This window comes from Ovis canadensis, chromosome 11 (genome assembly GCF_042477335.2).
Source record: "Ovis canadensis isolate MfBH-ARS-UI-01 breed Bighorn chromosome 11, ARS-UI_OviCan_v2, whole genome shotgun sequence".
Classification (NCBI taxonomy): Eukaryota; Metazoa; Chordata; class Mammalia; order Artiodactyla; family Bovidae; genus Ovis; species Ovis canadensis.
Genome location: NC_091255.1, coordinates 95,555 through 116,864, shown reverse-complemented (window position 1 = coordinate 116,864; position 21,310 = coordinate 95,555).

Below are 21,310 nucleotides of genomic sequence, written 5' to 3'. Positions count from 1 at the left end.
GCTGGGCGCGGGAGCCCAGGCACGCAGGGGCAGGCCCCAACCAGCTGCACACGTCTCTGCTGGGGAGGAGAGCGCTTGGGAAGCTACATGTGTGAGGCTGCTGCTGGGCGCCCAGGGAGTCAGCCTCCGGGTGTGCGGGGCTGCAGACCCCAGCCAGGGGCCCTGGGAGCCTGGTGCACTCCGTGCGGCGCTGAGTCTGGGCGGCCAAGCAACCGCTGGAGGAGCCCTGCACTGGCCCTTCCCTTCCCTCGCACAGAGCTCTTCCTGCTGGAGCCCTTGGCAGTGTGCAAGCCACCGGCCCTTAAGCCCTCCCCAAGGACACCTGGGGCCTAGGTGCAAAGGCAAGGCAGGAGCGGAGCTGAGGCCAGGAAGGCGCCAGTGGCGTCTCCCAGCCTCGCGCAGCCTGCTCCTTCCTGGGCAGGAAGCCTAGCAGCGAGGCAAGTCTGGGCAAGGCTCGCCCAGGGCAGAGCAGCCTCGCGCCAGCAACTCTGCCAGATCGGGCCTCTGAGCAGAGCTGGAGCTCTGCCGTCCTGGAGGCGCACTCGGCTCCAGCCAAGTAGGGCTTGAGCCAAACGAGGCTGGGCTGCCTCTTCTTCCCTCGAGCAGGCTCGCCTCCCCGCCAGCTGTTCACTCGGCTTCCAGGTGGGGGCGCTCTGCGCCTCCTGCAGGTCTTGGCTCAGGGGCTGCTTGCCCTGAGCTGGGGCTGTGGGCGGGAGCCCAGGCACGCAGGGGCAGGCCCCAAGCAGCTGCACACGTCTCTGCTGGGGAGGAGAGCGCTAGGGAAGCTACGTGTGTGAGGCAGCTGCTGGGCGCCCAGGGAGTCAGCCTCCGGGTGTGCGGGGCTGCAGACCCCAGCCAGGGGCCCTGGGAGCCTGGTGCACTCCGTGCGGCGCTGAGTCTGGGCGGCCAAGCAACCGCTGGAGGAGCCCTGCACTGGCCCTTCCCTTCCCTCGCGCAGAGCTCTTCCTGCTGGAGCCCTTGGCAGTGTGCAAGCCACCGGCCCCTAAGCCCTCCCCAAGGACGCCTGGGGCCTAGGTGCAAAGGCAAGGCAGGAGCGGAGCTGAGGCCAGGAAGGCGCCAGTGGCGTCTCCCAGCCTCGCGCAGCCTGCTCCTTCCTGGGCAGGAAGCCTAGCAGCGAGGCAAGTCTGGGCAAGGCTCGCCCAGGGCAGAGCAGCCTCGCGCCAGCAACTCTGCCAGATCGGGCCTCTGAGCAGAGCTGGAGCTCTGCCGTCCTGGAGGCGCACTCGGCTCCAGCCAAGTAGGGCTTGAGCCAAACGAGGCTGGGCTGCCTCTTCTTCCCTCGAGCAGGCTCGCCTCCCCGCCACCTGTTCACTCGGCTTCCAGGTGGGGGCGCTCTGCGCCTCCTGCAGGTCTTGGCTCAGGGGCTGCTTGCCCTGAGCTGGGGCTGTGGGCGGGAGCCCAGGCACGCAGGGGCAGGCCCCAACCAGCTGCACACGTCTCTGCTGGGGAGGAGAGCGCTAGGGAAGCTACGTGTGTGAGGCAGCTGCTGGGCGCCCAGGGAGTCAGCCTCCGGGTGTGCGGGGCTGCAGACCCCAGCCAGGGGCCCTGGGAGCCTGGTGCACTCCATGCGGCGCTGAGTCTGGGCGGCCAAGCAACCGCTGGAGGAGCCCTGCACTGGCCCTTCCCTTCCCTCGCACAGAGCTCTTCCTGCTGGAGCCCTTGGCAGTGTGCAAGCCACCGGCCCCTAAGCCCTCCCCAAGGACGCCTGGGGCCTAGGTGCAAAGGCAAGGCAGGAGCGGAGCTGAGGCCAGGAAGGCGCCAGTGGCGTCTCCCAGCCTCGCGCAGCCTGCTCCTTCCTGGGCAGGAAGCCTAGCAGCGAGGCAAGTCTGGGCAAGGCTCGCCCAGGGCAGAGCAGCCTCACGCCAGCAACTCTGCCAGATCGGGCCTCTGAGCAGAGCTGGAGCTCTGCCGTCCTGGAGGCGCACTCGGCTCCAGCCAAGTAGGGCTTGAGCCAAACGAGGCTGGGCTGCCTCTTCTTCCCTCGAGCAGGCTCGCCTCCCCGCCAGCTGTTCACTCGGCTTCCAGGTGGGGGCGCTCTTCGCCTCCTGCAGGTCTTGGCTCAGGGGCTGCTTGCCCTGAGCTGGGGCTGGGCGCGGGAGCCCAGGCACGCAGGGGCAGGCCCCAACCAGCTGCACACGTCTCTGCTGGGGAGGAGAGCGCTAGGGAAGCTACGTGTGTGAGGCAGCTGCTGGGCGCCCAGGGAGTCAGCCTCCGGGTGTGCGGGGCTGCAGACCCCAGCCAGGGGCCCTGGGAGCCTGGTGCACTCCGTGCGGCGCTGAGTCTGGGCGGCCAAGCAACCGCTGGAGGAGCCCTGCACTGGCCCTTCCCTTCCCTCGCACAGAGCTCTTCCTGCTGGAGCCCTTGGCAGTGTGCAAGCCACCGGCCCCTAAGCCCTCCCCAAGGACGCCTGGGGCCTAGGTGCAAAGGCAAGGCAGGAGCGGAGCTGAGGCCAGGAAGGCGCCAGTGGCGTCTCCCAGCCTCGCGCAGCCTGCTCCTTCCTGGGCAGGAAGCCTAGCAGCGAGGCAAGTCTGGGCAAGGCTCGCCCAGGGCAGAGCAGCCTCGCGCCATCAACTCTGCCAGATCGGGCCTCTGAGCAGAGCTGGAGCTCTGCCGTCCTGGAGGCGCACTCGGCTCCAGCCAAGTAGGGCTTGAGCCAAACGAGGCTGGGCTGCCTCTTCTTCCCTCGAGGAGGCTCGCCTCCCCGCCAGCTGTTCACTCGGCTTCCAGGTGGGGGCGCTCTGCGCCTCCTGCAGGTCTTGGCTCAGGGGCTGCTTGCCCTGAGCTGGGGCTGTGGGCGGGAGCCCAGGCACGCAGGGGCAGGCCCCAACCAGCTGCACACGTCTCTGCTGGGGAGCAGAGCGCTAGGGAAGCTACGTGTGTGAGGCAGCTGCTGGGCGCCCAGGGAGTCAGCCTATGGGTGTGCGGGGCTGCAGACCCCAGCCAGGGGCCCTGGGAGCCTGGTGCACTCCGTGCGGCGCTGAGCCTGGGCGGCCAAGCAACCGCTGGAGGAGCCCTGCACTGGCCCTTCCCTTCCCTCGCACAGAGCTCTTCCTGCTGGAGCCCTTGGCAGTGTGCAAGCCACCGGCCCCTACGCCCTCCCCAAGGACACCTGGGGCCTAGGTGCAAAGGCAAGGCAGGAGCGGAGCTGAGGCCAGGAAGGCGCCAGTGGCGTCTCCCAGCCTCGCGCAGCCTGCTCCTTCCTGGGCAGGAAGCCTAGCAGCGAGGCAAGTCTGGGCAAGGCTCGCCCAGGGCAGAGCAGCCTCGCGCCAGCAACTCTGCCAGATCGGGCCTCTGAGCAGAGCTGGAGCTCTGCCGTCCTGGAGGCGCACTCGGCTCCAGCCAAGTAGGGCTTGAGCCAAACGAGGCTGGGCTGCCTCTTCTTCCCTCGAGCAGGCTCGACTCCCCGTCAGCTGTTCACTCGGCTTCCAGGTGGGGGCGCTCTGCGCCTCCTGCAGGTCTTGGCTCAGGGGCTGCTTGCCCTGAGGTGGGGCTGTGGGCGGGAGCCCAGGCACGCAGGGGCAGGCCCCAACCAGCTGCACACGTCTCTGCTGGGGAGGAGAGCGTTAGGGAAGCTACGTGTGTGAGGCAGCTCTTGGGCGCCCAGGGAGTCAGCCTCCGGGTGTGCGGGGCTGCAGACCCCAGCCAGGGGCCCTGGGAGCCTGGTGCACTCCGTGCGGCGCTGAGACTGGGCGGCCAAGCAACCGCTGGAGGAGCCCTGCACTGGCCCTTCCCTTCCCTCGCACAGAGCTCTTCCTGCTGGAGCCCTTGGCAGTGTGCAAGCCACCGGCCCCTAAGCCCTCCCCAAGGACGCCTGGGGCCTAGGTGCAAAGGCAAGGCAGGAACGGAGCTGAGGCCAGGAAGGCGCCAGTGGCGTCTCCCAGCCTCGCGCAGCCTGCTCCTTCCTGGGCAGGAAGCCTAGCAGCGAGGCAAGTCTGGGCAAGGCTCGCCCAGGGCAGAGCAGCCTCGCGCCAGTAACTCTGCCAGATCGGGCCTCTGAGCAGAGCTGGAGCTCTGCCGTCCTGGAGGTGCACTCGGCTCCAGCCAAGTAGGGCTTGAGCCAAACGAGGCTGGGCTGCCTCTTCTTCCCTCGAGCAGGCTCGCCTCCCCTCCAGCTGTTCACTCGGCTTCCAGGTGGGGGCGCTCTGCGCCTCCTGCAGGTCTTGGCTCAGGGGCTGCTTGCCCTGAGCTGGGGCTGTGGGCGGTAGCCCAGGCACGCAGGGGCAGGCCCCAACCAGCTGCACACGTCTCTGCTGGGGAGGAGAGCGCTAGGGAAGCTACGTGTGTGAGGCAGCTGCTGGGCGCCCAGGGAGTCAGCCTCCGGGTGTGCGGGGCTGCAGACCCCAGCCAGGGGCCCTGGGAGCCTGGTGCACTCCGTGCGGCGCTGAGTCTGGGCGGCCAAGCAACCGCTGGAGGAGCCCTGCACTGGCCCTTCCCTTCCCTCGCGCAGAGCTCTTCCTGCTGGAGCCCTTGGCAGTGTGCAAGCCACCGGCCCCTAAGCCCTCCCCAAGGACGCCTGGGGCCTAGGTGCAAAGGCAAGGCAGGAGCGGAGCTGAGGCCAGGAAGGCGCCAGTGGCGTCTCCCAGCCTCGCGCAGCCTGCTCCTTCCTGGGCAGGAAGCCTAGCAGCGAGGCAAGTCTGGGCAAGGCTCGCCCAGGGCAGAGCAGCCTCGCGCCAGCAACTCTGCCAGATCGGGCCTCTGAGCAGAGCTGGAGCTCTGCCGTCCTGGAGGCGCACTCGGCTCCAGGCAAGTAGGGCTTGAGCCAAACGAGGCTGGGCTGCCTCTTCTTCCCTCGAGCAGGCTCGCCTCCCCGACAGCTGTTCACTCGGCTTCCAGGTGGGGGCGCTCTGCGCCTCCTGCAGGTCTTGGCTCAGGGGCTGCTTGCCCTGAGCTGGGGCTGTGGGCGGGAGCTCAGGCACGCAGGGGCAGGCCCCAACGAGCTGCACACGTCTCTGCTGGGGAGGAGAGCGCTAGGGAAGCTACGTGTGTGAGGCAGCTGCTGGGCGCCCAGGGAGTCAGCCTCCGGGTGTGCGGGGCTGCAGACCCCAGCCAGGCGCCCTGGGAGCCTGGTGCACTCCGTGCGGCGCTGAGTCTGGGCGGCCAAGCAACCGCTGGAGGAGCCCTGCACTAGCCCTTCCCTTCCCTCGCACAGAGCTCTTCCTGCTGGAGCCCTTGGCAGTGTGCAAGCCACCGGCCCCTAAGCCCTCCCCAAGGACGCCTGGGGCCTAGGTGCAAAGGCAAGGCAGGAACGGAGCTGAGGCCAGGAAGGCGCCAGTGGCGTCTCCCAGCCTCGCGCAGCCTGCTCCTTCCTGGGCAGGAAGCCTAGCAGCGAGGCAAGTCTGGGCAAGGCTCGCCCAGGGCAGAGCAGCCTCGCGCCAGCAACTCTGCCAGATCGGGCCTCTGAGCAGAGCTGGAGCTCTGCCGTCCTGGAGGTGCACTCGGCTCCAGCCAAGTAGGGCTTGAGCCAAACGAGGCTGGGCTGCCTCTTCTTCCCTCGAGCAGGCTCGCCTCCCCTCCAGCTGTTCACTCGGCTTCCAGGTGGGGGCGCTCTGCGCCTCCTGCAGGTCTTGGCTCAGGGGCTGCTTGCCCTGAGCTGGGGCTGTGGGCGGGAGCCCAGGCACGCAGGGGCAGGCCCCAAGCAGCTGCACACGTCTCTGCTGGGGAGGAGAGCGCTAGGGAAGCTACGTGTGTGAGGCAGCTGCTGGGCGCACAGGGAGTCAGCCTCCGGGTGTGCGGGGCTGCAGACCCCAGCCAGGGGCCCTGGGAGCCTGGTGCACTCCGTGCGGCGCTGAGTCTGGGCGGCCAAGCAACCGCTGGAGGAGCCCTGCACTGGCCCTTCCCTTCCCTCGCACAGAGCTCTTCCTGCTGGAGCCCTTGGCAGTGTGCAAGCCACCGGCCCCTAAGCCCTCCCCAAGGACGCCTGGGGCCTAGGTGCAAAGGCAAGGCAGGAGTGGAGCTGAGGCCAGGAAGGCGCCAGTGGCGTCTCCCAGCCTCGCGCAGCCTGCTCCTTCCTGGGCAGGAAGCCTAGCAGCGAGGCAAGTCTGGGCAAGGCTCGCCCAGGGCAGAGCAGCCTCGCGCCAGCAACTCTGCCAGATCGGGCCTCTGAGCAGAGCTGGAGCTCTGCCGTCCTGGAGGCTCACTCGGCTCCTGCCAAGTAGGGCTTGAGCCAAACGAGGCTGGGCTGCCTCTTCTTCCCTCGAGGAGTCTCGCCTCCAAGCCAGCTGTTCACTCGGCTTCCAGGTGGGGGCGCTCTGCGCCTCCTGCAGGTCTTGGCTCAGGGGCTGCTTGCCCTGAGCTGGGGCTGTGGGCGGGAGCCCAGGCACGCAGGGGCAGGCCCCAACCAGCTGCACACGTCTCTGCTGGGGAGGAGAGCGCTAGGGAAGCTACGTGTGTGAGGCAGCTGCTGGGCGCCCAGGGAGTCAGCCTCCGGGTGTGCGGGGCTGCAGACCCCAGCCAGGGGCCCTGGGAGCCTGGTGCACTCCGTGCGGCGCTGAGTCTGGGCGGCCAAGCAACCGCTGGAGGAGCCCTGCACTGGCCCTTCCCTTCCCTCGCACAGAGCTCTTCCTGCTGGAGCCCTTGGCAGTGTGCAAGCCACCGGCCCCCAAGCCCTCCCCAAGGACGCCTGGGGCCTAGGTGCAAAGGCAAGGCAGGAGCGGAGCTGAGGCCAGGAAGGCGCCAGTGGCGTCTCCCAGCCTCGCGCAGCTGCTTCTTCCTGGGCAGGAAGCCTAGCAGCGAGGCAAGTCTGGGCAAGGCTCGCCCAGGGAAGAGCAGCCTCGCGCCAGCAACTCTGCCAGATCGGGCCTCTGAGCAGAGCTGGAGCTCTGCAGTCCTGGAGGCGCACTCGGCTCCAGCCAAGTAGGGCTTGAGCCAATTGAGGCTGGGCTTCCTCTTCTTCCCTCGAGCAGGCTCGCCTCCCCGACAGCTGTTCACTCGGCTTCCAGGTGGGGGCGCTCTGCGCCTCCTGCAGGTCTTGGCTCAGGGGCTGCTTGCCCTGAGCTGGGGCTGTGCGCGGGAGCCCAGGCACGCAGGGGCAGGCCCCAACCAGCTGCACACGTCTCTGCTGGGGAGGAGAGCCCTAGGGAAGCTACGTGTGTGAGGCAGCTGCTGGGCGCCCAGGGAGTCAGCCTCCGGGTGTGCGGGGCTGCAGACCCCAGCCAGGGGCCCTGGGAGCCTGGGGCACTCCGTGGGGCGCTGAGTCTGGGCGGCCAAGCAACCGCTGGAGGAGCCCTGCACTGGCCCTTCCCTTCCCTCGCACAGAGCTCTTCCTGCTGGAGCCCTTGGCAGTGTGCAAGCCACCGGCCCCTAAGCCCTCCCCAAGGACGCCTGGGGCCTAGGTGCAAAGGCAAGGCAGGAGCGGAGCTGAGGCCAGGAAGGCGCCAGTGGCGTCTCCCAGCCTCGCGCAGCCTGCTCCTTCCTGGGCAGGAAGCCTAGCAGCGAGGCAAGTCTGGGCAAGGCTCGCCCAGGGCAGAGCAGCCTCGCGCCAGCAACTCTGCCAGATCGGGCCTCTGAGCAGAGCTGGAGCTCTGCCGTCCTGGAGGCGCACTCGGCTCCAGCCAAGTAGGGCTTGAGCCAAACGAGGCTGGGCTGCCTCTTCTTCCCTCGAGCAGGCTCGCCTCCCCGCCAGCTGTTCACTCGGCTTCCAGGTGGGGGCGCTCTGCGCCTCCTGCAGGTCTTGGCTCAGGGGCTGCTTGCCCTGAGCTGGGGCTGGGCGCGGGAGCCCAGGCACGCAGGGGCAGGCCCCAACCAGCTGCACACGTCTCTGCTGGGGAGGAGAGCGCTTGGGAAGCTACATGTGTGAGGCTGCTGCTGGGCGCCCAGGGAGTCAGCCTCCGGGTGTGCGGGGCTGCAGACCCCAGCCAGGGGCCCTGGGAGCCTGGTGCACTCCGTGCGGCGCTGAGTCTGGGCGGCCAAGCAACCGCTGGAGGAGCCCTGCACTGGCCCTTCCCTTCCCTCGCACAGAGCTCTTCCTGCTGGAGCCCTTGGCACTGTGCAAGCCACCGGCCCCTAAGCCCTCCCCAAGGACGCCTGGGGCCTAGGTGCAAAGGCAAGGCAGGAGCGGAGCTGAGGCCAGGAAGGCGCCAGTGGCGTCTCCCAGCCTCGCGCAGCCTGCTCCTTCCTGGGCAGGAAGCCTAGCAGCGAGGCAAGTCTGGGCAAGGCTCGCCCAGGGCAGAGCAGCCTCGCGCCAGCAACTCTGCCAGATCGGGCCTCTGAGCAGAGCTGGAGCTCTGCCGTCCTGGAGGCGCACTCGGCTCCAGCCAAGTAGGGCTTGAGCCAAACGAGGCTGGGCTGCCTCTTCTTCCCTCGAGCAGGCTCGCCTCCCCGCCAGCTGTTCACACGGCTTCCAGGTGGGGGCGCTCTGCGCCTCCTGCAGGTCTTGGCTCAGGGGCTGCTTGCCCTGAGCTGGGGCTGTGGGCGGGAGCCCAGGCACGCAGGGGCAGGCCCCAACCAGCTGCACACGTCTCTGCTGGGGAGGAGAGCGCTAGGGAAGCTACGTGTGTGAGGCAGCTGCTGGGCGCCCAGGGAGTCAGCCTCCGGGTGTGCGGGGCTGCAGACCCCAGCCAGGGGCCCTGGGAGCCTGGTGCACTCCGTGCGGCGCTGAGTCTGGGCGGCCAAGCAACCGCTGGAGGAGCCCTGCACTGGCCCTTCCCTTCCCTCGCACAGAGCTCTTCCTGCTGGAGCCCTTGGCAGTGTGCAAGCCACCGGCCCCTAAGCCCTCCCCAAGGACGCCTGGGGCCTAGGTGCAAAGGCAAGGCAGGAGCGGAGCTGAGGCCAGGAAGGCGCCAGTGGCGTCTCCCAGCCTCGCGCAGCCTGCTCCTTCCTGGGCAGGAAGCCTAGCAGCGAGGCAAGTCTGGGCAAGGCTCGCCCAGGGCAGAGCAGCCTCGCGCCATCAACTCTGCCAGATCGGGCCTCTGAGCAGAGCTGGAGCTCTGCCGTCCTGGAGGCGCACTCGGCTCCAGCCAAGTAGGGCTTGAGCCAAACGAGGCTGGGCTGCCTCTTCTTCCCTCGAGGAGGCTCGCCTCCCCGCCAGCTGTTCACTCGGCTTCCAGGTGGGGGCGCTCTGCGCCTCCTGCAGGTCTTGGCTCAGGGGCTGCTTGCCCTGAGCTGGGGCTGTGGGCGGGAGCCCAGGCACGCAGGGGCAGGCCCCAACCAGCTGCACACGTCTCTGCTGGGGAGCAGAGCGCTAGGGAAGCTACGTGTGTGAGGCAGCTGCTGGGCGCCCAGGGAGTCAGCCTCTGGGTGTGCGGGGCTGCAGACCCCAGCCAGGGGCCCTGGGAGCCTGGTGCACTCCGTGCGGCGCTGAGCCTGGGCGGCCAAGCAACCGCTGGAGGAGCCCTGCACTGGCCCTTCCCTTCCCTCGCACAGAGCTCTTCCTGCTGGAGCCCTTGGCAGTGTGCAAGCCACCGGCCCCTACGCCCTCCCCAAGGACACCTGGGGCCTAGGTGCAAAGGCAAGGCAGGAGCGGAGCTGAGGCCAGGAAGGCGCCAGTGGCGTCTCCCAGCCTCGCGCAGCCTGCTCCTTCCTGGGCAGGAAGCCTAGCAGCGAGGCAAGTCTGGGCAAGGCTCGCCCAGGGCAGAGCAGCCTCGCGCCAGCAACTCTGCCAGATCGGGCCTCTGAGCAGAGCTGGAGCTCTGCCGTCCTGGAGGCGCACTCGGCTCCAGCCAAGTAGGGCTTGAGCCAAACGAGGCTGGGCTGCCTCTTCTTCCCTCGAGCAGGCTCGACTCCCCGTCAGCTGTTCACTCGGCTTCCAGGTGGGGGCGCTCTGCGCCTCCTGCAGGTCTTGGCTCAGGGGCTGCTTGCCCTGAGCTGGGGCTGTGGGCGGGAGCCCAGGCACGCAGGGGCAGGCCCCAACCAGCTGCACACGTCTCTGCTGGGGAGGAGAGCGTTAGGGAAGCTACGTGTGTGAGGCAGCTGTTGGGCGCCCAGGGAGTCAGCCTCCGGGTGTGCGGGGCTGCAGACCCCAGCCAGGGGCCCTGGGAGCCTGGTGCACTCCGTGCGGCGCTGAGACTGGGCGGCCAAGCAACCGCTGGAGGAGCCCTGCACTGGCCCTTCCCTTCCCTCGCACAGAGCTCTTCCTGCTGGAGCCCTTGGCAGTGTACAAGCCACCGGCCCCTAAGCCCTCCCCAAGGACGCCTGGGGCCTAGGTGCAAAGGCAAGGCAGGAACGGAGCTGAGGCCAGGAAGGCGCCAGTGGCGTCTCCCAGCCTCGCGCAGCCTGCTCCTTCCTGGGCAGGAAGCCTAGCAGCGAGGCAAGTCTGGGCAAGGCTCGCCCAGGGCAGAGCAGCCTCGCGCCAGTAACTCTGCCAGATCGGGCCTCTGAGCAGAGCTGGAGCTCTGCCGTCCTGGAGGTGCACTCGGCTCCAGCCAAGTAGGGCTTGAGCCAAACGAGGCTGGGCTGCCTCTTCTTCCCTCGAGCAGGCTCGCCTCCCCTCCAGCTGTTCACTCGGCTTCCAGGTGGGGGCGCTCTGCGCCTCCTGCAGGTCTTGGCTCAGGGGCTGCTTGCCCTGAGCTGGGGCTGTGGGCGGTAGCCCAGGCACGCAGGGGCAGGCCCCAACCAGCTGCACACGTCTCTGCTGGGGAGGAGAGCGCTAGGGAAGCTACGTGTGTGAGGCAGCTGCTGGGCGCCCAGGGAGTCAGCCTCCGGGTGTGCGGGGCTGCAGACCCCAGCCAGGGGCCCTGGGAGCCTGGTGCACTCCGTGCGGCGCTGAGTCTGGGCGGCCAAGCAACCGCTGGAGGAGCCCTGCACTGGCCCTTCCCTTCCCTCGCGCAGAGCTCTTCCTGCTGGAGCCCTTGGCAGTGTGCAAGCCACCGGCCCCTAAGCCCTCCCCAAGGACGCCTGGGGCCTAGGTGCAAAGGCAAGGCAGGAGCGGAGCTGAGGCCAGGAAGGCGCCAGTGGCGTCTCCCAGCCTCGCGCAGCCTGCTCCTTCCTGGGCAGGAAGCCTAGCAGCGAGGCAAGTCTGGGCAAGGCTCGCCCAGGGCAGAGCAGCCTCGCGCCAGCAACTCTGCCAGATCGGGCCTCTGAGCAGAGCTGGAGCTCTGCCGTCCTGGAGGCGCACTCGGCTCCAGCCAAGTAGGGCTTGAGCCAAACGAGGCTGGGCTGCCTCTTCTTCCCTCGAGCAGGCTCGCCTCCCCGCCAGCTGTTCACTCGGCTTCCAGGTGGGGGCGCTCTGCGCCTCCTGCAGGTCTTGGCTCAGGGGCTGCTTGCCCTGAGCTGGGGCTGTGGGCGGGAGCTCAGGCACGCAGGGGCAGGCCCCAACGAGCTGCACACGTCTCTGCTGGGGAGGAGAGCGCTAGGGAAGCTACGTGTGTGAGGCAGCTGCTGGGCGCCCAGGGAGTCAGCCTCCGGGTGTGCGGGGCTGCAGACCCCAGCCAGGCGCCCTGGGAGCCTGGTGCACTCCGTGCGGCGCTGAGTCTGGGCGGCCAAGCAACCGCTGGAGGAGCCCTGCACTAGCCCTTCCCTTCCCTCGCACAGAGCTCTTCCTGCTGGAGCCCTTGGCAGTGTGCAAGCCACCGGCCCCTAAGCCCTCCCCAAGGACGCCTGGGGCCTAGGTGCAAAGGCAAGGCAGGAACGGAGCTGAGGCCAGGAAGGCGCCAGTGGCGTCTCCCAGCCTCGCGCAGCCTGCTCCTTCCTGGGCAGGAAGCCTAGCAGCGAGGCAAGTCTGGGCAAGGCTCGCCCAGGGCAGAGCAGCCTCGCGCCAGCAACTCTGCCAGATCAGGCCTCTGAGCAGAGCTGGAGCTCTGCCGTCCTGGAGGTGCACTCGGCTCCAGCCAAGTAGGGCTTGAGCCAAACGAGGCTGGGCTGCCTCTTCTTCCCTCGAGCAGGCTCGCCTCCCCTCCAGCTGTTCACTCGGCTTCCAGGTGGGGGCGCTCTGCGCCTCCTGCAGGTCTTGGCTCAGGGGCTGCTTGCCCTGAGCTGGGGCTGTGGGCGGGAGCCCAGGCACGCAGGGGCAGGCCCCAAGCAGCTGCACACGTCTCTGCTGGGGAGGAGAGCGCTAGGGAAGCTACGTGTGTGAGGCAGCTGCTGGGCGCACAGGGAGTCAGCCTCCGGGTGTGCGGGGCTGCAGACCCCAGCCAGGGGCCCTGGGAGCCTGGTGCACTCCGTGCGGCGCTGAGTCTGGGCGGCCAAGCAACCGCTGGAGGAGCCGTGCACTAGCCCTTCCCTTCCCTCGCACAGAGCTCTTCCTGCTGGAGCCCTTGGCAGTGTGCAAGCCACCGGCCCCTAAGCCCTCCCCAAGGACGCCTGGGGCCTAGGTGCAAAGGCAAGGCAGGAGTGGAGCTGAGGCCAGGAAGGCGCCAGTGGCGTCTCCCAGCCTCGCGCAGCCTGCTCCTTCCTGGGCAGGAAGCCTAGCAGCGAGGCAAGTCTGGGCAAGGCTCGCCCAGGGCAGAGCAGCCTCGCGCCAGCAACTCTGCCAGATCGGGCCTCTGAGCAGAGCTGGAGCTCTGCCGTCCTGGAGGCGCACTCGGCTCCTGCCAAGTAGGGCTTGAGCCAAACGAGGCTGGGCTGCCTCTTCTTCCCTCGAGGAGTCTCGCCTCCAAGCCAGCTGTTCACTCGGCTTCCAGGTGGGGGCGCTCTGCGCCTCCTGCAGGTCTTGGCTCAGGGGCTGCTTGCCCTGAGCTGGGGCTGTGGGCGGGAGCCCAGGCACGCAGGGGCAGGCCCCAACCAGCTGCACACGTCTCTGCTGGGGAGGAGAGCGCTAGGGAAGCTACGTGTGTGAGGCAGCTGCTGGGCGCCCAGGGAGTCAGCCTCCGGGTGTGCGGGGCTGCAGACCCCAGCCAGGGGCCCTGGGAGCCTGGTGCACTCCGTGCGGCGCTGAGTCTGGGCGGCCAAGCAACCGCTGGAGGAGCCCTGCACTGGCCCTTCCCTTCCCTCGCACAGAGCTCTTCCTGCTGGAGCCCTTGGCAGTGTGCAAGCCACCGGCCCTCAAGCCCTCCCCAAGGACGCCTGGGGCCTAGGTGCAAAGGCAAGGCAGGAGCGGAGCTGAGGCCAGGAAGGCGCCAGTGGCGTCTCCCAGCCTCGCGCAGCTGCTTCTTCCTGGGTAGGAAGCCTAGCAGCGAGGCAAGTCTGGGCAAGGCTCGCCCAGGGAAGAGCAGCCTCGCGCCAGCAACTCTGCCAGATCGGGCCTCTGAGCAGAGCTGGAGCTCTGCAGTCCTGGAGGCGCACTCGGCTCCAGCCAAGTAGGGCTTGAGCCAAACGAGGCTGGGCTGCCTCTTCTTCCCTCGAGCAGGCTCGCCTCCCCGCCACCTGTTCACTCGGCTTCCAGGTGGGGGCGCTCTGCGCCTCCTGCAGGTCTTGGCTCAGGGGCTGCTTGCCCTGAGCTGGGGCTGTGGGCGGGAGCCCAGGCACGCAGGGGCAGGCCCCAACCAGCTGCACACGTCTCTGCTGGGGAGGAGAGCGCTAGGGAAGCTACGTGTGTGAGGCAGCTGCTGGGCGCCCAGGGAGTCAGCCTCCGGGTGTGCGGGGCTGCAGACCCCAGCCAGGGGCCCTGGGAGCCTGGTGCACTCCATGCGGCGCTGAGTCTGGGCGGCCAAGCAACCGCTGGAGGAGCCCTGCACTGGCCCTTCCCTTCCCTCGCACAGAGCTCTTCCTGCTGGAGCCCTTGGCAGTGTGCAAGCCACCGGCCCCTAAGCCCTCCCCAAGGACGCCTGGGGCCTAGGTGCAAAGGCAAGGCAGGAGCGGAGCTGAGGCCAGGAAGGCGCCAGTGGCGTCTCCCAGCCTCGCGCAGCCTGCTCCTTCCTGGGCAGGAAGCCTAGCAGCGAGGCAAGTCTGGGCAAGGCTCGCCCAGGGCAGAGCAGCCTCGCGCCAGCAACTCTGCCAGATCGGGCCTCTGAGCAGAGCTGGAGCTCTGCCGTCCTGGAGGCGCACTCGGCTCCAGCCAAGTAGGGCTTGAGCCAAACGAGGCTGGGCTGCCTCTTCTTCCCTCGAGCAGGCTCGCCTCCCCGCCAGCTGTTCACTCGGCTTCCAGGTGGGGGCGCTCTGCGCCTCCTGCAGGTCTTGGCTCAGGGGCTGCTTGCCCTGAGCTGGGGCTGTGGGCTGGAGCCCAGGCACGCAGGGGCAGGCCCCAACCAGCTGCACACGTCTCTGCTGGGGAGGAGAGCGCTAGGGAAGCTACGTGTGTGAGGCAGCTGCTGGGCGCCCAGGGAGTCAGCCTCCGGGTGTGCGGGGCTGCAGACCCCAGCCAGGGGCCCTGGGAGCCTGGTGCACTCCGTGCGGCGCTGAGTCTGGGCGGCCAAGCAACCGCTGGAGGAGCCCTGCACTAGCCCTTCCCTTCCCTCGCACAGAACTCTTCCTGCTGGAGCCCTTGGCAGTGTGCAAGCCACCGGCCCCTAAGCCCTCCCCAAGGACGCCTGGGGCCTAGGTGCAAAGGCAAGGCAGGAGCGGAGCTGAGGCCAGGAAGGCGCCAGTGGCGTCTCCCAGCCTCGCGCAGCCTGCTCCTTCCTGGGCAGGAAGCCTAGCAGCGAGGCAAGTCTGGGCAAGGCTCGCCCAGGGCAGAGCAGCCTCGCGCCAGCAACTCTGCCAGATCGGGCCTCTGAGCAGAGCTGGAGCTCTGCCGTCCTGGAGGCGCACTCGGCTCCAGCCAAGTAGGGCTTGAGCCAAACGAGGCTGGGCTGCCTCTTCTTCCCTCGAGCAGGCTCGCCTCCCCGCCAGCTGTTCACTCGGCTTCCAGGTGGGGGCGCTCTGCGCCTCCTGCAGGTCTTGGCTCAGGGGCTGCTTGCCCTGAGCTGGGGCTGGGCGCGGGAGCCCAGGCACGCAGGGGCAGGCCCCAACCAGCTGCACACGTCTCTGCTGGGGAGGAGAGCGCTTGGGAAGCTACATGTGTGAGGCTGCTGCTGGGCGCCCAGGGAGTCAGCCTCCGGGTGTGCGGGGCTGCAGACCCCAGCCAGGGGCCCTGGGAGCCTGGTGCACTCCGTGCGGCGCTGAGACTGGGCGGCCAAGCAACCGCTGGAGGAGCCCTGCACTGGCCCTTCCCTTCCCTCGCACAGAGCTCTTCCTGCTGGAGCCCTTGGCAGTGTGCAAGCCACCGGCCCCTAAGCCCTCCCCAAGGACGCCTGGGGCCTAGGTGCAAAGGCAAGGCAGGAACGGAGCTGAGGCCAGGAAGGCGCCAGTGGCGTCTCCCAGCCTCGCGCAGCCTGCTCCTTCCTGGGCAGGAAGCCTAGCAGCGAGGCAAGTCTGGGCAAGGCTCGCCCAGGGCAGAGCAGCCTCACGCCAGTAACTCTGCCAGATCGGGCCTCTGAGCAGAGCTGGAGCTCTGCCGTCCTGGAGGTGCACTCGGCTCCAGCCAAGTAGGGCTTGAGCCAAACGAGGCTGGGCTGCCTCATCTTCCCTCGAGCAGGCTCGCCTCCCCTCCAGCTGTTCACTCGGCTTCCAGGTGGGGGCGCTCTGCGCCTCCTGCAGGTCTTGGCTCAGGGGCTGCTTGCCCTGAGCTGGGGCTGTGGGCGGTAGCCCAGGCACGCAGGGGCAGGCCCCAACCAGCTGCACACGTCTCTGCTGGGTAGGAGAGCGCTAGGGAAGCTACGTGTGTGAGGCAGCTGCTGGGCGCCCAGGGAGTCAGCCTCCGGGTGTGCGGGGCTGCAGACCCCAGCCAGGGGCCCTGGGAGCCTGGTGCACTCCGTGCGGCGCTGAGTCTGGGCGGCCAAGCAACCGCTGGAGGAGCCCTGCACTGGCCCTTCCCTTCCCTCGCGCAGAGCTCTTCCTGCTGGAGCCCTTGGCAGTGTGCAAGGCACCGGCCCCTAAGCCCTCCCCAAGGACGCCTGGGGCCTAGGTGCAAAGGCAAGGCAGGAGCGGAGCTGAGGTCAGGAAGGCGCCAGTGGCGTCTCCCAGCCTCGCGCAGCCTGCTCCTTCCTGGGCAGGAAGCCTAGCAGCGAGGCAAGTCTGGGCAAGGCTCGCCCAGGGCAGAGCAGCCTCGCGCCAGCAACTCTGCCAGATCGGGCCTCTGAGCAGAGCTGGAGCTCTGCCGTCCTGGAGGCGCACTCGGCTCCTGCCAAGTAGGGCTTGAGCCAAACGAGGCTGGGCTGCCTCTTCTTCCCTCGAGCAGGCTCGCCTCCCCGCCACCTGTTCACTCGGCTTCCAGGTGGGGGCGCTCTGCGCCTCCTGCAGGTCTTGGCTCAGGGGCTGCTTGCCCTGAGCTGGGGCTGTGGGCGGGAGCTCAGGCACGCAGGGGCAGGCCCCAACGAGCTGCACACGTCTCTGCTGGGGAGGAGAGCGCTAGGGAAGCTACGTGTGTGAGGCAGCTGCTGGGCGCCCAGGGAGTCAGCCTCCGGGTGTGCGGGGCTGCAGACCCCAGCCAGGCGCCCTGGGAGCCTGGTGCACTCCGTGCGGCGCTGAGTCTGGGCGGCCAAGCAACCGCTGGAGGAGCCCTGCACTAGCCCTTCCCTTCCCTCGCACAGAGCTCTTCCTGCTGGAGCCCTTGGCAGTGTGCAAGCCACCGGCCCCTAAGCCCTCCCCAAGGACGCCTGGGGCCTAGGTGCAAAGGCAAGGCAGGAACGGAGCTGAGGCCAGGAAGGCGCCAGTGGCGTCTCCCAGCCTCGCGCAGCCTGCTCCTTCCTCGGCAGGAAGCCTAGCAGCGAGGCAAGTCTGGGCAAGGCTCGCCCAGGGCAGAGCAGCCTCGCGCCAGCAACTCTGCCAGATCGGGCCTCTGAGCAGAGCTGGAGCTCTGCCGTCCTGGAGGTGCACTCGGCTCCAGCCAAGTAGGGCTTGAGCCAAACGAGGCTGGGCTGCCTCTTCTTCCCTCGAGCAGGCTCGCCTCCCCTCCAGCTGTTCACTCGGCTTCCAGGTGGGGGCGCTCTGCGCCTCCTGCAGGTCTTGGCTCAGGGGCTGCTTGCCCTGAGCTGGGGCTGTGGGCGGGAGCCCAGGCACGCAGGGGCAGGCCCCAAGCAGCTGCACATGTCTCTGCTGGGGAGGAGAGCGCTAGGGAAGCTACGTGTGTGAGGCAGCTGCTGGGCGCCCAGGGAGTCAGCCTCCGGGTGTGCGGGGCTGCAGACCCCAGCCAGGGGCCCTGGGAGCCTGGTGCACTCCGTGCGGCGCTGAGTCTGGGCGGCCAAGCAACCGCTGGAGGAGCCCTGCACTGGCCCTTCCCTTCCCTCGCACAGAGCTCTTCCTGCTGGAGCCCTTGGCAGTGTGCAAGCCACCGGCCCCTAAGCCCTCCCCAAGGACGCCTGGGGCCCAGGTGCAAAGGCAAGGCAGGAGCGGAGCTGAGGCCAGGAAGGCGCCAGTGGCGTCTCCCAGCCTCGCGCAGCCTGCTCCTTCCTGGGCAGGAAGCCTAGCAGCGAGGCAAGTCTGGGCAAGGCTCGCCCAGGGCAGAGCAGCCTTGCGCCAGCAACTCTGCCAGATCGGGCATCTGAGCAGAGCTGGAGCTCTGCCATCCTGGAGGCGCACTCGGCTCCAGCCAAGTAGGGCTTGAGCCAAACGAGGCTGGGCTGCCTCTTCTTCCCTCGAGCAGGCTCGCCTCCCCGCCAGCTGTTCACTCGGCTTCCAGGTGGGGGCGCTCTGCGCCTCCTGCAGGTCTTGGCTCAGGGGCTGCTTGCCCTGAGCTGGGGCTGTGGGCGGGAGCCCAGGCACGCAGGGGCAGGCCCCAACCAGCTGCACACGTCTCTGCTGGGGAGGAGAGCGCTAGGGAAGCTACGTGTGTGAGGCAGCTGCTGGGCGCCCAGGGAGTCAGCCTCCGGGTGTGCGGGGCTGCAGACCCCAGCCAGGGGCCCTGGGAGCCTGGTGCACTCCGTGCGGCGCTGAGCCTGGGCGGCCAAGCAACCGCTGGAGGAGCCCTGCACTGGCCCTTCCCTTCCCTCGCACAGAGCTCTTCCTGCTGGAGCCCTTGGCAGTGTGCAAGCCACCGGCCCCTACGCCCTCCCCAAGGACACCTGGGGCCTAGGTGCAAAGGCAAGGCAGGAGCGGAGCTGAGGCCAGGAAGGCGCCAGTGGCGTCTCCCAGCCTCGCGCAGCCTGCTCCTTCCTGGGCAGGAAGCCTAGCAGCGAGGCAAGTCTGGGCAAGGCTCGCCCAGGGCAGAGCAGCCTCGCGCCAGCAACTCTGCCAGATCGGGCCTCTGAGCAGAGCTGGAGCTCTGCCGTCCTGGAGGCGCATTCGGCTCCAGCCAAGTAGGGCTTGAGCCAAACGAGGCTGGGCTGCCTCTTCTTCCCTCGAGCAGGCTCGCCTCCCCGCCACCTGTTCACTCGGCTTCCAGGTGGGGGCGCTCTGCGCCTCCTGCAGGTCTTGGCTCAGGGGCTGCTTGCCCTGAGCTGGGGCTGTGGGCGGGAGCCCAGGCACGCAGGGGCAGGCCCCAAGCAGCTGCACACGTCTCTGCTGGGGAGGAGATCGCTAGGGAAGCTACGTGTGTGAGGCAGCTGCTGGGCGCCCAGGGAGTCAGCCTCCGGGTGTGCGGGGCTGCAGACCCCAGCCAGGGGCCCTGGGAGCCTGGTGCACTCCGTGCGGCGCTGAGTCTGGGCGGCCAAGCAACCGCTGGAGGAGCCCTGCACTGGCCCTTCCCTTCCCTCGCACAGAGCTCTTCCTGCTGGAGCCCTTGGCAGTGTGCAAGCCACCGGCCCCTAAGCCCTCCGCAAGGACGCCTGGGGCCTAGGTGCAAAGGCAAGGCAGGAGCGGAACTGAGGCCAGGAAGGGGCCAGTGGCGTCTCCCAGCCTCGCGCAGCCTGCTCCTTCCTGGGCAGGAAGCCTAGCAGCGAGGCAAGTCTGGGCAAGGCTCGCCCAGGGCAGAGCAGCCTCGCGCCAGCAACTCTGCCAGATCGGGCCTCTGAGCAGAGCTGGAGCTCTGCCATCCTGGAGGCGCACTCGGCTCCAGCCAAGTAGGGCTTGAGCCAAACGAGGCTGGGCTGCCTCTTCTTCCCTCGAGCAGGCTCGCCTCCCCGCCAGCTGTTCACTCGGCTTCCAGGTGGGGGCGCTCTGCGCCTCCTGCAGGTCTTGGCTCAGGGGCTGCTTGCCCTGAGCTGGGGCTGTGGGCGGGAGCCCAGGCACGCAGGGGCAGGCCCCAAGCAGCTGCACACGTCTCTGCTGGGGAGGAGAGCGCTAGGGAAGCTACGTGTGTGAGGCAGCTGCTGGGCGCCCAGGGAGTCAGCCTCCGGGTGTGCGGGGCTGCAGACCCCAGCCAGGGGCCCTGGGAGCCTGGTGCACTCCGTGCGGCGCTGAGTCTTGGCGGCCAAGCAACCGCTGGAGGAGCCCTGCACTAGCCCTTCCCTTCCCTCGCACAGAGCTCTTCCTGCTGGAGCCCATGGCAATGTGCAAGCCACCGGCCCCTAAGCCCTCCCCAAGGACGCCTGGGGCCTAGGTGCAAAGGCAAGGCAGGAGCGGAGCTGAGGCCAGGAAGGCGCCAGTGGCGTCTCCCAGCCTCGCGCAGCCTGCTCCTTCCTGGGCAGGAAGCCTAGCAGCGAGGCAAGTCTGGGCAAGGCTCGCCCAGGGCAGAGCAGCCTCGCGCCAGCAACTCTGCCAGATCGGGCCTCTGAGCAGAGCTGGAGCTCTGCCGTCCTGGAGGCGCACTCGGCTCCAGCCAAGTAGGGCTTGAGCCAAACGAGGCTGGGCTGCCTCTTCTTCCCTCGAGGAGTCTCGCCTCCAAGCCAGCTGTTCACTCGGCTTCCAGGTGGGGGCGCTCTGCGCCTCCTGCAGGTCTTGGCTCAGGGGCTGCTTGCCCTGAGCTGGGGCTGTGGGCGGGAGCCCAGGCACGCAGGGGCAGGCCCCAACCAGCTGCACACGTCTCTGCTGGGGAGGAGAGCGCTAGGGAAGCTACGTGTGTGAGGCAGCTGCTGGGCGCCCAGGGAGTCAGCCTCCGGGTGTGCGGGGCTGCAGACCCCAGCCAGGGGCCCTGGGAGCCTGGTGCACTCCGTGCGGCGCTGAGTCTGGGCGGCCAAGCAACCGCTGGAGGAGCCCTGCACTGGCCCTTCCCTTCCCTCGCACAGAGTTCTTCCTGCTGGAGCCCTTGGCAGTGTGCAAGCCACCGGCCCCTACGCCCTCCCCAAGGACACCTGGGGCCTAGGTGCAAAGGCAAGGCAGGAGCGGAGCTGAGGCCAGGAAGGCGCCAGTGGCGTCTCCCAGCCTCGCGCAGCCTGCTCCTTCCTGGGCAGGAAGCCTAGCAGCGAGGCAAGTCTGGGCAAGGCTCGCCCAGGGCAGAGCAGCCTCGCGCCAGCAACTCTGACAGATCGGGCCTCTGAGCAGAGCTGGAGCTCTGCCGTCCTGGAGGCGCACTCGGCTCCAGCCAAGTAGGGCTTGAGCCAAACGAGGCTGGGCTGCCTCTTCTTCCCTCGAGCAGGCTCGCCTCCCCGCCAGCTGTTCACTCGGCTTCCAGGTGGGGGCGCTCTGCGCCTCCTGCAGGTCTTGGCTCAGGGGCTGCTTGCCCTGAGCTGGGGCTGTGGGCGGGAGCCCAGGCACGCAGGGGCAGGCCCCAACCAGCTGCACACGTCTCTGCTGGGGAGGAGAGCGCTAGGGAAGCTACGTGTGTGAGGCAGCTGCTGGGCGCCCAGGGAGTCAGCCTCCGGGTGTGCGGGGCTGCAGACCCCAGCCAGGCGCCCTGGGAGCCTGGTGCACTCCGTGCGGCGCTGAGTCTGGGCGGCCAAGCAACCGCTGGAGGAGCCCTGCACTAGCCCTTCCCTTCCCTCGCACAGAGCTCTTCCTGCTGGAGCCCTTGGCAGTGTGCAAGCCACCGGCCCCTAAGCCCTCCCCAAGGACGCCTGGGGCCTAGGTGCAAAGGCAAGGCAGGAACGGAGCTGAGGCCAGGAAGGCGCCAGTGGCGTCTCCCAGCCTCGCGCAGCCTGCTCCTTCCTGGGCAGGAAGCCTAGCAGCGAGGCAAGTCTGGGCAAGGCTCGCCCAGGGCAGAGCAGCCTCGCGCCAGCAACTCTGCCAGATCGGGCCTCTGAGCAGAGCTGGAGCTCTGCCGTCCTGGAGGTGCACTCGGCTCCAGCCAAGTAGGGCTTGAGCCAAACGAGGCTGGGCTGCCTCTTCTTCCCTCGAGCAGGCTCGCCTCCCCTCCAGCTGTTCACTCGGCTTCCAGGTGGGGGCGCTCTGCGCCTCCTGCAGGTCTTGGCTCAGGGGCTGCTTGCCCTGAGCTGGGGCTGTGGGCGGGAGCCCAGGCACGCAGGGGCAGGCCCCAACCAGCTGCACACGTCTCTGCTGGGGAGGAGAGCGCTAGGGAAGCTACGTGTGTGAGGCAGCTGCTGGGCGCCCAGGGAGTCAGCCTCCGGGTGTGCGGGGCTGCAGACCCCAACCAGGGGCCCTGGGAGCCTGGTGCACTCCGTGCGGCGCTGAGTCTGGGCGGCCAAGCAACCGCTGGAGGAGCCCTGCACTGGCCCTTCCCTTCCCTCGC